Below are 16855 nucleotides of genomic sequence, written 5' to 3' on the forward strand. Positions count from 1 at the left end.
AACAATATTTACTTATATAAAGAGATAAGTATGTGTGTATATAAAATAATAATACAGAAAACTATGTATACATAAAGAGACATATATGAGAGAACATGACAGAGTAAATGTGGTAAAATGTTAGCAACTGGAGAATCCAAGTCAAAGGTATATGGAAATTCCCTGTATTATTCTTGCAAATTTTCTGTAAGTCTGGAAGTATTTCAAAATAAAAAAGTTAAACCAAGTAAATTGGATCAAAGTTTTTATTTTAGCTGGCCTGCCTGCTTGCTCGCTTGCTTTCTGTCTTTCTTTCTTTCTCTCCTTCCTTCCTTCCTTCCTTCCTTTCTTTCTTTCTTTCTTTCTTTCTTTCTTTCTTTCTTTCTTTCTTTCTTTCTTTCTTTCCTTCTTTCCTTCTTTCTTTTCTTCCTTTCTTCCTTTCACAGAATCTAACTCTGTTGCCCAGGCTGGAGTGCAGTGGTGCTATCTTGGCTCACTGCAACCTCCATCTCCTAGGTTCAAATGATCCTCTGCCCTCAGCCTCCCTGGGACCACAGGCGCACGCCACCATGCCTGGCTAATTTTTTTTTTGAGACGTCTCACTCTGTTGCCCAGGCTGGAGTGCAGTGGCACAATCTCGGCTTACTGCAACCACCACCTCCCGGGTTCAAGTGATTCTCCTCCCTGAGCCTCCCAAGTAGCTGAGACGACAGACGTGTGCCACTATGCCCAGCTAATTTTTGCATTTTTAGTAGAGATGGGGTTTCACTGTGTTGATCAGGCTGGTCTCAAACTCCTGACCTCAGGTGATCCACCCGCCTTGGCCTCCCAAAGTGCTAGGATTACAGGCTTGAGCCACTGCGCCTGGCCCCCGGCTAATTTTTTGAATTTTTGGTAGAGACGGGGCTTCACCATGTTGGCCAGGCTGGTCTCAAACTCCTGAGTTCAAGCAATCCGCCTGCCTTGACCTCCCAAAGTGCTAGGATTACAGGCATGAGCCAGCACGCCTGGCCTACTTTGCATATTTTTCACAAACCCAATTTAAAATGAAATGTCACAGAAAATGACAAATGATGAAGATCATATGTTATATTTTTTAACTTCCATTATTGAACGTTATGGGACACAAAAGGCAGAGTGGTGTGTGTGTCTATAACAATTAATGTGAATTGAAGTATGACATCAGAAAAATTGAAAGAGTATATCACATCTGCCCAGCTTGAAAGGGCATCTAAGTAAGACATGTCTCCTGGCTGACATCTCTCAATGTAGCCAGCTCCCTCTTTTTGTTTCTGTATGCATGCTGATGCCATCAAATAAGAATTCTTATTTTGTGAGTCCTTTTGGAAACTACAAAACCTGTTCATTTTGGAAATGGTGAAAGGATTTTTTGCCAAATAAAACTTCGGAACGAAAACTTTCATACTCTGCACAGATGGAGCTCCTGCAATGCTTGATATTTCATCTAGTTTTCCTACTTTAATGAGAAAGCAAACTCTTCACATAGGCATCATCATTATTATTATTTTTTTTTACAGAGGCATGTACTGACAAGAAAGCTTCTTTCAACGATCCTGAAAAATAAGGTGTGTCAACAGCCATAAACGTCATCAACTTTATCAGAGGCAGGTCTCCGAGTCAAACATGTTAAAAATTTTCCATTAAGATGTGAGAGCAAAATATGAATTGCTTCTCTCCACACAGAGGTTTACTGACCTTCATGAGAATATGCCTTGAAGCACTTTTTCAAACTAAGGACTGAAGTTTTACTTTAACTGAAATAAAACAAGAGCAAAAGAAAAGAAAACCCACTCTTGGGACATTATGAGAAAAGGAATTTTATCAATGTGTTGGCTTACCTGGCAGATACTTTAAACCATATGAATGAGTTGAACCTTCAATTCAATGTTATGAAATCAACACTATAGATGCTACTGAAAAAATTAAAAACATTCTTGGCTAAGTGGTCAATAAGAAAGAAGCTGGAGGATATGCTGTTCTAAGATGGAGTTGTAATACACAATTCTCTGTCGTTTTCTTTGAAAACAGAAATCTGTAAATTTCTTGAACACTTCAGATGTCTTCCAAAGGCTATGTCTATCTTGATGGCTTCTAAGTTGACCCAGAGACCTGCAATCTATTTCTTTCTTACACAAACTGAATCAAAGATGTTAAGATGTTGACCTAACTGAAGATGAATTAATGATCTTAGGATAAAAAATAGAGTTGAAGTTTGACTCAAAAATCCTTGAAAAATTATTGAATTCCTTAAGAAAGGATCATCTTTGCCTTGATTTTTAACAAGGTCCAGAAACTTTAATTCTGTTTGCAACAATAGTTTTTGAATCCACAAATGGGGATTTTTCAACACTTACGACATTTGAAGATTGATTTAATGTGTAACAAAACATTCATTGTCAAACATCATCTTACAATTTAATTTTCTTATTTAAGCTAAGTAACAGCCTTTTCACATATATACTGATATGATTTGGCTCTGTGTCCGTACTCAAATCTCACTTCGAATTGTGTAATCATCCCCATAATCCCTATGTGTCAAGGGCCAGACCAGGTAGAAGTAATTGAGTCATGGGAGCAGTTTCCTCCGTGCTGTTCTCACGATAAATGAATGAGTCTCATGAGATCCAATGGTTTTATAAGCATCTGGTGTTTCCCCTGCTTGCACTCACTCTGTTCTGCTACCCTTTGAAGAAGGTACCTGCTTCTCCTTTGCCTTCTGCCATGATTGTAAGTTCCCTAAGGCCTCCACAGCAACGTGGAACTGAGTTGATTAAAGCTCTTTCCTTTATAAATTTTACCATACATACATACACACACATGCACATATATATGTTAAGTGTTTTTATTGTGTTAAATTTTACATACTGTGAAGTCACAGTTTTTTTTGTTTTGTTTTGTTTTTTGAAATGGAATCTCACTTTGTCGCCCAGGCTGGAGTACAGTGGCACGATCTTGGCTCACTGCAACCTCTGCCTCCCGGGTTCGAGCAATTCTTCTGTCTCAGCCTCCCAAGTAACTGGGACTACAGGCACGCACTGCCACACTCGTCTAATTTTTGTATTTTTAGTAGAGATGAGGTTTCACCATATTGACCAGGCTGGTCTCAAACTTCTGACTTCATGATTCACCTGCCTCGGCCTCCCAAAGTGCTGGGTTTACAGGTGTGAGCCACCACGCCCAGCCAAATTCACAGATCTTAAGTGAACAGTTCCGTAAGTGTTGGCAATGTATGTACCTGAGTAACCACCACATCAATCAAAGTATAAAATATTTCCAGCATCCCACCAAATTCCCTCATACTTCTTTTCAGTAATTCCTCGGTCCCAGAGCCAACTACTGCTCAAGTATCACCATAGATTAGTTCTGACTCTTCTTGAACTTCATATAAATAAAATCATAGCGTGTATACTCTTCTGTGCGTGGTTTTTTTTCACAGCATTTTATTTTTGAGGTGATTATGAATAAAACTGCTGTGAACATTCATGTGCAAGCCTTTTTGTGTGCATATGTTTTCATTCTATTGTAAATATCTGGAGGTGAAATTGCTGGGTCATAGAGTAGGTGTATATTTAACTTCATAAGAAACTGCCACACTGATTTCCAAAATAGTTGTGCCATTTTACACTCCCACAGTAATGTGTGAGAGTTACGGTTGCTCCATACCCTGTCAGCATTTGGTTTTGTCTGTATGTTTAATTTTAGCTATTCGAGTGAGTGGGAAGTGGTATTTCATTGTGGTGGTTTTAATTTGCATTTTCTTGATAACTAATAGAATACAATTAAATTGGCTTTTTGGTATACAGTTCTATAAGTTTTAATACATATGTAGAGCTGTGTAACCACCACCACAATCAAGATGTAAAACAGTTTCATCACCCTAAAAAATCCCTCATAGATTCCCCTTTGTTTTGTGGTCAAACTCCCCCCTCCCCATCTCTAACCCCTAGCAACCGCTGATGTATTCTTTGTCCTGTAGTTTTGCCTTCTCCAGAAGGTCATGTAGATGGGATCATACAGTATGTAACAATTGGAGCCTGGCTTCTTCCAGTTAGCATTTTAAACTTTTTTCATGCCATTGCTTATGTCAACAGTTTGTTCATTTTTATTACTTCCATAGTATTCCATTGTATAGCTATATACAGTTTATTTATTCTCCTGTTGAACAACATTTGGTTTCCAGATTTTGACAATTTTGAAAAGAGCCGCTAAAATCATTTGTTTGTGGTTGTTCTGTGAGCATAAGATTCATTTATCTGTGAGCATAAGATTCTAGTTATTAAATAGTTCAGTGGAACTGCTGGGTCATTTAGTAAGCATGTGTTTAAGTTTTATTATAAAAAACTGCCAAACTGTTATCCAGACTGCCAGTACCATTTTGTATTCCCACGTAATGTATAAGACTTCCAGTTGTGACTGGGAGCAGTGGCTCATGCCTGTAATACCAGCACTTTGGGAGGCCGAGGTGGGTGGATCATCTGAGTTCAGGAGTTCAAGACCAGCCTGACCAACATGGTGAAACCCCATCTCTACTAAAGTACAAAAATTAGCTGGGCATGGTGGCGGGTGCCTGTAATTTCAGGTACTTGCAAGGCTGAGACAGGAGAATCACTTGAACCCAGGAGGCAGAGGTTGCAGTGAGCCGAGATCACGCCATTGTACTCCAGCCTGGGCAACAGAGTAAAACTCCATTTCAAAAAAAATTAACGGCCGGGCGAGATGGCTCATGCCTGTAATCCCAGTACTTTGGGAGGCCAAGGCGGGCGGATCACCTGAGGTCGGGAGTTCCAGACCAGCCTGACCAACATGGAGAAACCCTGTCTCTACTAAAAATACAAAATTAGCTGGGCATGGTGGCACATTTCTGTAATTCTAGCTACTAGGGAGGCAGAGGCAGGAGAATCGCTTGAACCCGGGAGGCGGATGTTGCAGTGAGACGAGATTGCGCCATTGCACTCCAGCCTGGGCAACAAGAACGAAACTCCGTCTAAAAAAAAATAAAAATAAAATAAAATAAAATAAAATAAACACTTCCAGTTGCTTTACATCTTCTCCTGCACTTAGTATTGTCAGGTTTTTTTAAAAAAATTGTAATCATTCTAATAAGTGTATAACTAACCATTGTTTTAGCTTTCATTTCCATAATAGCAAATTTCAAGCACTTCTTTGTCATCCACATACTTTCCTTGGTGAACTATCTGTTCAAATCTTTGACCCATTTAAAAAATTGAATTGTTTTCTTATGGTTGAATATTGAGAGTTCTTTGTATATTCTGGATACAAATTCATTGTGGGATAAACAATTTGCAGATATTTTCTCCCACTCTGCAGCTTCTTTTCATTTTCTTAACAGCATCTTTTTCAGAGCAATAGTTTTCCATTTTGATGCAGCCAAATTTATCAATTTTTTTATGAATCATGATTTTTGTGTCATATTTAAGTAGTCTTTGCCTAACCCAAGGTCATTAAGGTTTTCTCCTCAAAGCATTATAGTTTTATGATTTTTGTTTAGATCTATGATCTATTTTGGTTTAATTTTTGTACAGAGTTTCAAACTCTATAAGGATAGAGCTTATTTTTTGTATATGGATATTCAGTTGGTGTTCTAACACCATTTGTTAAAAGGCAACTCTTTCTCCACAACTAAGTCTTTGTATTTTAAAAAATTTTATTTTTTTGTTGAGGTAAAATATTCATGTAAAATTTACCATCTTTGTCAACTTTAAGTGTACAGTCCAGTGGTAATAATTACATTTATATTCTTTTTTTTCTCTTCATCCCTCCTTTCCCTCCCCTTCTTGGCTTCTGGAAACCACCAGTCTACTCTCTATTTTCATGAGATCTACCGCTTTAGCTCCCACATATGGGTGATAACATATTTGTCTTTCTGTGCCTGGCTTATTTCACTTAACATAATAGCCTCCAGTTTCATCCATGTTACTGCAAATGAGAGGCTTTCATTCTTTTTATGGCTGAATAATATCCTATTCCTTTGCACTTTTGTCAAAAAGCAATTAGTTTGATCAGAAATATACCTGTTTTTGGTAAAAAATTTTTAAAAAGCAATTGGTTTGTATTTTTGTGTGTCTCAAGGTGGGAAAAGCGACTGGCAGTGTTTTTGTGGCCAATTTCTGAACTCTATTCTCTGTCCTACTGATTGTGTTTCTATTACTTTATAGCACCACACTGCCTTGATTACTGTAGCTTTATAGCGAGTCTTAAAATTGGGTAGTATGAATCCTCCAGCTTTATTCTTCTTTTTCAAAATTATTGCTGGCTATCCATGTTCCTTTGCCTTTCCACATAAATTTTAAAATCCATGTATCTATTTCTACAAAAATTCCTATTGGAATTTTTACTGGAGTTGTATTAAATCAATAGATCATTTAGAGATAATTGACATCTTAACTATATTGAGTTTTTTAATCCATGAATGTTTTATATCTCTCTATATAGGTCTATCTCGATTTGGTTCATTGGCATTTCATATTGTTTAGCAGACATATCCTGCACAAGTTTTGTTAGAATATTTCATTTTCTTTAAGCTATTGTAAATAATTTAAATTTTTGTTTAATTTCCAATTGTAATTGCAAGCATATAGAAATATGTATTTTATATTTTATAAGTATATTTAAAATATAATATATAAATATATAATATATATAACATATAATATACATATATATATTCTTTTTTTTTGGGGGGGGGATGTAGTCTTGCTGTGTCACCCAGGCTGGAGCACAGTGGGGCGATCTTGGCTCACTGTAATCTCTGACTCCTGGGTTCAAGCAATGCTCCTGTCTCACCTTTCTGAGTAGCTGGGATTACAGGTGCACACCACCATGCCCGGCAAATTTTTGTATTTTTAGTAGAGACAGAGTTTCACCATGTTGGCTAGGCTGGCCTCGAACTCCTCACCTCAGGTGAGCCACCTGCCTCAGCCTCCCAAAGTGCTGGGATTACAGGCATGAGCCACTGTGCCTGGCCGCGTATAGAAATATTCATCTTTATCTATTGACTTTGGATTCTGCAAACTTTGAAAACTCACTTATTAATTCTAGGAGCTTTTTTGGTAGATTCTTTGCGATTTTTCTGTGAATTCATCATGTAATGTGTTGAAAAGGACACTTTTCTTTTTTCCTTGCCAATTGTATGCCCTTTTCCCCTGCCTTTATTTCACTGTCTAGGACATCCACTAGGATTTGAATAGGATGTTAGCTATATATATATGCACACCAATATGAATATACACATATATCCTTCATTATCAGGTTATAACAGTTCCCTTTTATTACTAATTTTTAATAATTAGTGGCTGTTTAATTTTGTTAAATGCTTTCTCCGCAGCAATTAATATGAAGTTTTGATACTTAAGTATGTTAATGTGATAGATTATATTGATTGATCTTTGAATATTTAAACAGTCTTGCAAGTGGGCCATGGTGTATAATTCTTTTTATATATTGCTGGATTTGATTTGTTAGTATTTTGTTTAGGATATTTGTTTTTTTATTCATGAAGGATATTGGTCTGTGATTTTCTTTCTACTGTCTTTATCTGCTTGTTGTATCAGGGTGATGCTGAGCCTCAAAAGATATGGTGGAAAATATTTCTTTTTTTGTTTGTTTGTTTGTTTGTTTGTTTTTTTGAGGTGAAGTCTTACTCTGTTGCCCAGGCTGGAGTGCAGTGGCACGATCTTGGCTCACCGCAACTTCCACCTCCCAGGTTCAAGCAATTCTCCTGCCTCAGCCTCCCAAATAGCTGGGACTACAGGTGCGCGCCAACATGCCTGGCTAATTTTTGTATTTTTAGCAGAGATGGGGTTATACTATGTTGGCCAGGCTGGCCTCAAACTCTTGACCTCATGATCTGCCCACCTTGGCCTCCCAAAGTGCTGTAATTATAGGTGTGAGCCACTGTGCCTGGCCAAATTGTTCCTCTTCTTTTTTTTTTTTTTTGAGACGGAGTCTTGCTCTGTCGCCCAGGCTGGAGTGCAGTGGCGCGATCTGGGCTCACTGCAAGCTCCACCTCCCGGGTTCATGCCATTCTCCTGCCTCAGCCTCCCGAGTAGCTGGGACTACAGGCACCCGCCACTATGCCCGGCTAATTTTTTGTATTTTTAGTAGAAACGGGGTTTCACCGGGTTAGCCAAGATGGTCTCGATCTCCTGACCTCATGATCCACTGGCCTCGGCCTCCCAAAGTGCTGGGATTACAGGCGTGAGCCACTGTGCCTGGCCAAATTGTTCCTTCTTAATCTATTTTGTAGAAGAGATTCTGTAGACTTGGTATCATTTCTTCTTTATATGTTTGGTGGACTCCACCAGCAAAGCTATCTGGACCTCAATTTTTGAAGATGGTATTTAAAATAATGAATTCAATTTCTTTAATAGATATAGGATTGTTCAGGTAATCTATTTCTTCTTGGATGAGTTTCAGTAGTTTGCAATTTTTAAGAAGTTGGCCCTTATCAATGGGTCCACTTATGTGTGTAAAGACGTTTACAGTATTTCTCATTAATTTTCTTTTCTTTTCTTTTTTTTTGAGATGGAGTTTCACTCTTGTTGCCCAGGCTGGAGTGCAATGGCGTGGTCTCGGCTCACCACAACCTCTGCCTCCTGGGTTCAAACGATTCTCCTGCCTCAGCCTCCCGAGTAGCTGGGATTACTGGCATGCACCACCACACCCAGCTAATTTTGTATTTTTAGTAGAGACGGGGTTTCTCCATATTGGTCAGGCTGGTCTTGAATTCCCAACCTCAGGTGATCTGCCCACCTCAGCCTCCCAAAGTGCTGGGATTACAAGTGTGAGTTACCGTGCCCGGCCAAACTTTCTAATGACTGTAGTGTCTGTAGAGATATCCCCTCTTTCATTCCTGCTATGGGTAATATGTATCCTCTTTTATTTTCCTCTGTCAGTCTGACAAGAAGTTTATTAATCTTATTAATCTTTTCAAATAACCGGATTTTTGGTTTCTTTATTTTTCCCTCATTTTACTGTTTTGAATTTTATTAATTTATCTTTATATTTTTATTATTTTCTTCCTCTCATTGCTTTGGGTTTATTAGCTCTTGTTTTTCTAATTTCTAGAGGTAGACACTTTGATTGTTGAATTGGGACCTTTCTTCTTTTCTTAAGTTTTTTTTTTGAGATGGAGTCTTGCTCTGTCACCCAGGCTGGAGTGCAGTGGCATGATCTCGGCTCACTGCAACCTCTGCCTCCCAGATTCAAGCAGTTCTCCTGCCTCAGCCTCCCCAATAGCTGGCATGCACCACCACGCCCAGCTAATTTTTGTATTTTTAGTAGAGATGGGATTTCGCCATGCTGGCCAGGCTGGTCTCAAACTCCTGATCTCAGGTGATCTGCCTGCCTCAGCCTCCCAAAGTGCTGGGATTACAGGCATGAGCCACCACGCCTGGCTCTTCTTTTCTTAAATACAATTAAATACTATAAAATTTCCCTCTAAGCATTATTTAGCTGCATCCTGCAAATGTTGATATGTTGCATTTTTATTTTCATTTTCTTCAAAGCATTTTCTTTCTTTTTTCTTTTTTTAAGATGGAGTCTCACTCTGTTGCCCAGGCTGGAGTAGTGGTGTGATCTCAGCTCACTGCAACCTCCGCCTCCCAGGTTCAAGTGATCTCAGGCCTCAGCCTCCTGAGTAGCTGGGACTACAGGTATGTGCCACCATGCCCGGCTAATTTTTGTATTTTCAGTAGAGACAGGGTTTCTCCATGTTGGCCAGGCTGGTCTCAAACTCCTAACCTCAGGTGATCCGTCCACCTTGGCATCCCAAAGTGCTGGAATTACAGGTGTGAGCCACTGCATCCAGACCAAAACATTTTCTAATTTTCTAATTTTCCTTGAGATATCTTTATGACCTATGAAGTATTTTGAATAACTATTTAAATTAACTATTGAATTAAATCACTTAATTTCCGAGTATTTGAAGATTTTTTCGTTATCTTTGTGTTATTAATTTCTCCTTTAATGCCATTATAGTCAGATAACTTACTTTGTATGATTTCAATTCTTGTAAATCTGTTCACATGTGTTTTATGATCCAGGATATGGTCTATCTTGGTACACACATGTACTTGAAAAGAATGTGTATTCTGCAGCTGTTATTTGATGGAGTGTTCTGTGTCAATTAGATCCAGCTGGTTGATGATTTTATTCAGTTTTTATAAATCCTTGCTGATTTCTATCTAATATTCCACTGATTACTGAGAGATGAATATTGAAATCTCCAACAATAATTGTGGAGTTGTTAATTTTTCCTTTCATTTCTATCAGTCTTTGCTTCATTCATTTTATTTATTTATTTATTTCTGAGACAGTGTCCTGCTCCGTTGCCCATACTGGAGTGCAGTGGCACAATCTTGGCTCACTGCATCCTTGACTTCCCAGGCTCAAGCGATCTTCCCATCTCAGCCTCCCAAGCAGCTGGGAATACAGACACATGCCACCACATCCAGCTTTTGTAGAGACAGGGTTTCACCATATTGCTTAGGCTGGTCTTGAACTCCTGAGCTCAAGCGATCTGCCTGCCTCGGCCTCTCAAAGTTCTGGGATTATAGGTGTGAGCCACCACACCCAGACTGCTTCATTTATTGCGAAGCTCTGTTGTTATGTGCATACGTATTTAGGATTGTTATGCCTTCTTGATTTTACTTTTATCATTATACAATGCCTCTCTTTAATGTCTGGTAATTTTTCTCACTCTGAAGTCTACTTTGATTAATATTATTATAACCACAACCGCTTTCTTTTTTTTTTTTTTTTTTTTTTTTTTGATGCCGAGTCTTGCTCTGTCACCCAGACTGGAGTGCAGTGGCACGATCTTGGCTCACTGCAACCTCCGCCTCCCAGGTTCAAGCGATTTTCCTGCCTCAGCCTCCTGAGTAGCTGCGATTACAGGTGCATGCCACCATGCCCGGCTAAGTTTTGTATTTTTAGTAGAGATGGGGTTTCACCATGCTGGCCAGGCTGGTCTTGAACTCCTGACCTTAGGTGATCTGCCCGCCTCAGCCTCCCAAAGTGCTGGGATTATAGGCTTGAGCCACTGAGCCCAGCCTAGTTTTCTTTTGATCAGTGTTTGCATGTTGTATCATTTAATATCCTTCTATCTACCTATACCCATATATATATAATATATAATATAAATAAATAGTATATATGTGTGTATATATGTACATATGTGTATATATGTATGTGTGTGTGTGTATATTTTATATATATATATATAGTCTGTTTGTTTTTTGAGACAGAGTTTCTTTCTGTCTCCTAAGCTGGAGAGCAGTGGCATGATCTTGGCTCACTGCAATCTCTATCTTCAGGGTTCAAGTAATTCTCATGCCTCAGCCTCCCAGACAGCTGGGACTACAGGCACATGTCACCATGCTTGGCTAATTTTTTTGTATTTTTAGTAGAGACAGGTTTTCGCCATGTTGCCCAGGCTGGTCTCAAACTCCTGAGCTCAATCTGCCTGCCTTGGCCTCCCAAAGTGGTAGGATTACAGGAGTGAGCCACCAGACCCAGTTTATACCCTTATATTTAAAGTGAGTTTCTTGTACACAGCATGTAATTGGTTCTTGATTTTTAAAAAGTTCTTCTATAATATCTGTCTTTTAATTTTTTTTTTAGATTATTGACATTTAATGCAACTATTGATATGTTTGGACTTAGGTCTACCATTTTATTATTTGTTTTCTGTTTTTTTTTTTGTTTGTTTTTTGTACTTCTGTTTTCCCTTTCTTGCCTTCTTTTGGATTATTTGAAAATTTTAAATACTCAATTTTAATTGTTTCAGTGAATTTTGACTATTTTTGGTATTTGTTTTTTTTTTATTTTTAAAAGAAGAAAAAAATCCATCTTCTCAAGTTGCTTCTCACTTGATTTTCTGCTCAGGAGGAAAGGATGAAAATGGAAGAGAATATGAAACAGAGAACTCTGAGTATAATTTCTTTCCAGTTCCTATTCCCAAAATAGATTTGAGGCAGCTAGTTGACAACATACGATGGTTTAATGGACAATTTTTTGACTTTACAGTGGGTTTATTGGGGTATTAAATGCATTTTTGACTTATGATATTTTAAACTTACGATGAGTCTATTGGGGTCTAACCCCATCTTGAGTTGAGGAACATCTGCTTTTGTGTGTGTGTGTGTGTGTGTGTGTGTGTGTGTGTGTGTGTGTGTATTCAATTTACTGTCTGGTATTCTTTCATTTTAGCATGAAGGACTCTTTTCTATATTTTTTGTAAGGAAGGTCTGCTAACAGCAAATTCTCTTTTTTGTTTTTGTTTATCTGGAAATGTCTTCATTTCTCTTTCACTTTTTTTTGTTTTTTTTTTGGTTTGTTTTTGAGATGGAGTTTCACTCTTGTTGCCCAGGCTGGAGTGCAATGGCATGATCTTGGCTCACTGCAACCTCTGCCTCAAAGGTTCAAGCGATTCTCCTGCCCTAACCTCCTAAGTAGCTGGGACTACAGGCATGAGCCAACACACCTGGCTAATTTTTGTATTTTTAGTAGAGATGGAGTTTCACTATATTGTCCAGGCTGGTCTTGAACTCCTGATCTTGTGATCCGCCCCCCCTTGGCCTCCCAAAGTGCTGGGATTATAGGCATGAGCCACAGCGCCCGGCCTCTATTTCATGTTTGCAAGATAGTTTTCCTGGGTATGGAATTCTTGGCTGAACCTGGGCATAGTGGCGTATGCCTGTAATCCCAGCTACTTGGGAGGCTCAGGTGGGAGGATCACTTGAACCCAGGAGGTGAAGGCCAGCCTGAGCAACATAGTGAGACACCATCTCTTTAAAAATAGGTAGTTGTGACTGGGCACAGTGGCTCACACCTGTAATCCCAGCACTTTGGGAGGCTGAGGCAGGAGGATCATGAGGTCAAGAGATCGAGACCATCCTTGCCAACATGGTGAAACCCCGTCTCTACTAAAAATACAAAAATTAGCCGGGTGTAGTGGCACGTGCATGTAATCCCAGCTACATGGGAGGCTGCAGCAGGAGAATCACTTGAACCCGAGAGGTGGAGGTTGCAGTAAGCCGAGATCGCGCCACTGCACTCCAGCCTGACAACAGAGTGAGACTCCATCTCAAAAAAAAAAGGTAGTTGTTTGAAAGTATTAATAAGCTAAACAAATTTAGTGAGAGTGATAAAAAAAATTATTGGTTGCGAGTCTTTTTCTTTCAATATTTTGAATATGCCTTCTGGCCTCCATGGTTTCTAATGAGAAATCAGCTGTTAATCTTATTGAGGATCCATTATATGTGATGAGTTGCTTCTTTTGCTGCTTTCAAGATTCTCTCATTGTTTTTTTTGACACTTTGACTATGATATATAGTGTGCATCTGTGAGTTTATCCTACTTGGAGGTCATTGAGCTTTTTGGTTGTGCAGATTAATGCTTCTCAGTAAATTTGGGAAGTTTTTGGCCCTTATTTCTTCAAATATTATTTCTGCTCCTCTCTCTATCCTCTATGTCTGAGGCTCCCATTATGTGTTTGTTGGTACACTTGCTGGTGTCCCATAGGTGTCTGAGGCTTTGTTCATTTTTATTCATCACTATTGTTTTTTTCTGTGCCTTGGTCTGGGTAATCTCATTTGACTTCAAGTTTTATGATTCTTTCTTTTGACAATTCAACTCTGCTGTTGAGTGCTGTCTTAGTCAGCCAGGGCTGTCCTAACAAAATACCATAGACTGGGTGGCTTAAACAAAAGAAATGTATTTTCTCAGAATTCTGCAGCCAGCATGGTCAGGTTCTGGTGGAAGTTTTCTTCCTGGCTTACAGATGGCCATCTTCTCTCTGTGGGCCATGGCTTTCCTTCATTGTGTGCACCTGGAGGAAGAGGGGGACGGAGGAATGGGAAGGGGAGAGGGAGATAGTGAGTGATCTTCCTCTTCTCATAAGATGATCAATTCTATCAAATTAGGAGCCCATCCTTAGGACCTCATTTAACTTTAAATACGTCCTAAAACCCCATCTCCAAATACAGTCATGATATAGGTTAGGGCTTTGACATATAAATTTTTGGAGAAGACAATTAAGTCTTATTTGGTTCTTTTTTAAAAAGTAATTTTTATCTCTTTATTTTCTCTATTTGGTGGGACATTGTCCTCATCTTTTCTTTTTAATTCTTTAGACATAGTTTCCTTTAATTCTTTTAACATATGATAATAGCTGACTTAAAGTCTTTGTCTAATATGTCCAGTGTTTGTGCTTCTTCAGGTACACTTTCTATTAACTGCTTTTCCGCCCATCTGTGGGCCATACTTTACCATTTCTTTGTGTGTCTCTTAATTTTTTGTTGAAAACCGAACATTTAAAATAACATGGCACCTGTGGAAATCAGATCACCCAGGTTTGTTTTGTTGCTGGGTTTTTTTTTTTTTGTTTTTTTTTGTTTTTTTTTTCGGTCACTTTCCTGGACTAATTCTGCAGTCTGTGTACTTTTTCATGTTTGTCTACTGAATCTCTACTTGGTAAGCTTAGTGGTTGCCTAACGACTGGACAGATTTCCATAAATTCCATGAACCAATAAATCTCCCAGCCTTTTTGAAGGTCTCTCTGTGTGTGTTGGTGTATGGCTTCAATGCTCTGGCAGGCAGTATACAACCGTGTCTTAACCTTCACTTTATGCTTTTATTGTATAGAGCCTCAAAGTCAAAGGTGAGAGATTAGGGCCTTCTCAGATCTCTCCTGGGCATTTGTGTAGCCCTGCACATGCATGTGGCCTTCTAGCTCTCGTGGAATATTCAGGGCTTTTCTGAGCCTTCTATGGACATCTCATTCCCCAGGTTTTTCTTTTTAATATTTTTGTTAGCACCAATTTGTAATACTGCCTCAGGCAGCTGCACTGTGAAACAATTGCTGCTAATTATTTTCGACAATGCTCTGCAGACAGGACTGTTTGCATAGAGTGAGCCCTGAGTTAGGTAAAATAAGACAAGCTCTAAGAATAGAGCTTCTCAGAGAGTTTCCAGACAGGTGGAATACTGACAAATTCTCTGGGGGTGGGGCCTTTGGGAAGTTAAAGCCTGTTTTTGTCCTCTCTAGTGGTGGCTACATTGCTGGTTTTCACAGCTATCATAGTTGCAAGGCTGTTGTTTTTCAAGGTGAGCATGGAGCTGCCAAAAAGGATTGGAACTACAAGTTGAAATATCACAAAGCTCTGTATTACCGAGATTAAGCCATTATTGTTGAATAAACACTCTTCAAATTTTGCAAGTCTTTGATATTTTCAGAGTTCTGAAAAAGTTGATTTTGGGCCGGGCGCAGTGGCTCGCGCCTGTAATCCCAGCACTTTGGGAGGCCGAGGTGGGCAGATCACCTGAGGTCGGGAGTTCAAGACCAGCTTGACCAACATGGAGAAACCCCGTCTCTAATAAAAATACAAAATTAGCTGGGCGTGGTGGCACTTGCCTGTAATCCTAGCTACTCGGGAGGCTGAGGCAGGAGAATCGCTTGAACCCAGGAGGCGGAGTTTGCAGTGAGCCGAGATTGCGCCATTGTACTCTAGCCTGGGCAACAAGAGCAAAACTCCATCTCAAAAAAAAAAAAAAAAAAGTTGATTTTGACAGTTTTTTTTTCACAGATATTATTGCTTGAGGCTAGATTTTTTTTCTTTTTTTTTTATTGCTGTAAAATACACATAACAGGGCCAGATATGGTGGCTCACGCCTGTGATCTCAGCACTTCGAGAGGCCAAGGCAGGAATATTTCCTTTTTTTTTTTTTGAGATGGAATCTCACTCTGTCACCCAGGCTGGAGTGCAATGGCATGGTCTCAGCTCACTGCAACCTCTGCCTCTCGGGTTCAAGCGATTCTCGCGCCTCAGCCTCCTGAGTAGCTGGGACTACAGGCGCCTGCCACCACACCCAGCTAATTTTTGTATTTTTAGTAGAGACGGGGTTTCACTATGTTGGCCAGGCTAGTCTCAAACTCCTGACCTTGTGATCCGCTCACCTTGGCCTCCCAAAGTGCTGGGATTACAGGCGTGAGCCACCATGCCCGGCCCCAAGGCAGGAATATTTCTTGAACCTACCAAGTTAAGGCTGCAGTGAGCCATGATTGTGTCACTGCACTCCAGCCTGGGCAACAGAGTGAGATCCTGTCTCTTAAAAAACAAAATAAACAAAGCAAAACAAAAATCACATAACATGAAACTTTCCTCTTAAAGATTTTTAGGTGTACAGTTCAATGTTATGAAATATATTCATAATGTTGGGTAGACATCACCACCATCCATCTCCACAACTCTTTTCTTTCTTCTTCTTCTTCTTCTTCTTCTTTTTTTTTTTTTTGAGACAGAGTCTTGCTCTGTCGCCCAGGCTGGAGTGCAGTGGCGCGATCTCGGCTCACTGCAAGCTCCGCCTCCCGGGTTTACGCCATTGTCCTGCCTCAGCCTCCCGAGCAGCTGGGACTACGGGCGTCCGCCACCACGCCCGGCTAATTTTTTGTATTTTTAGTAGAGACGGGGTTTCACCGTGTTAGCCAGGATGGTCTCGATCTCCTGACCTCGTGATCCGCCTGCCTCGGCCTCCCAAAGTGCTGGGATTACAGGCGTGAGCCACCGCGCCCAGCCAGGATTTGTCAATTTTTTAAAAGAAATATCTTTTGACTTCATTGATTTTCTCTATAGTTTTTCTTTTTCTTTTTTCTTTCTTTCTTTCTTTTTTTTTTTTTTTGAGACAGAGTCTTGCTCCGTTGCCCAGGTGACAGTGCAGTGGCACGATCCCGGCTCACTGCAACCTCTGCCTCCCGGGTTCAAGTGATGGTCTTGCCTCAGCCTCCCAAGTAGCTGGGATTACAGGCAGGCACCAACATGACCGGCCTATTTTC

This window comes from Pan troglodytes, chromosome 5, assembly GCF_028858775.2.
Source record: "Pan troglodytes isolate AG18354 chromosome 5, NHGRI_mPanTro3-v2.0_pri, whole genome shotgun sequence".
Classification (NCBI taxonomy): Eukaryota; Metazoa; Chordata; class Mammalia; order Primates; family Hominidae; genus Pan; species Pan troglodytes.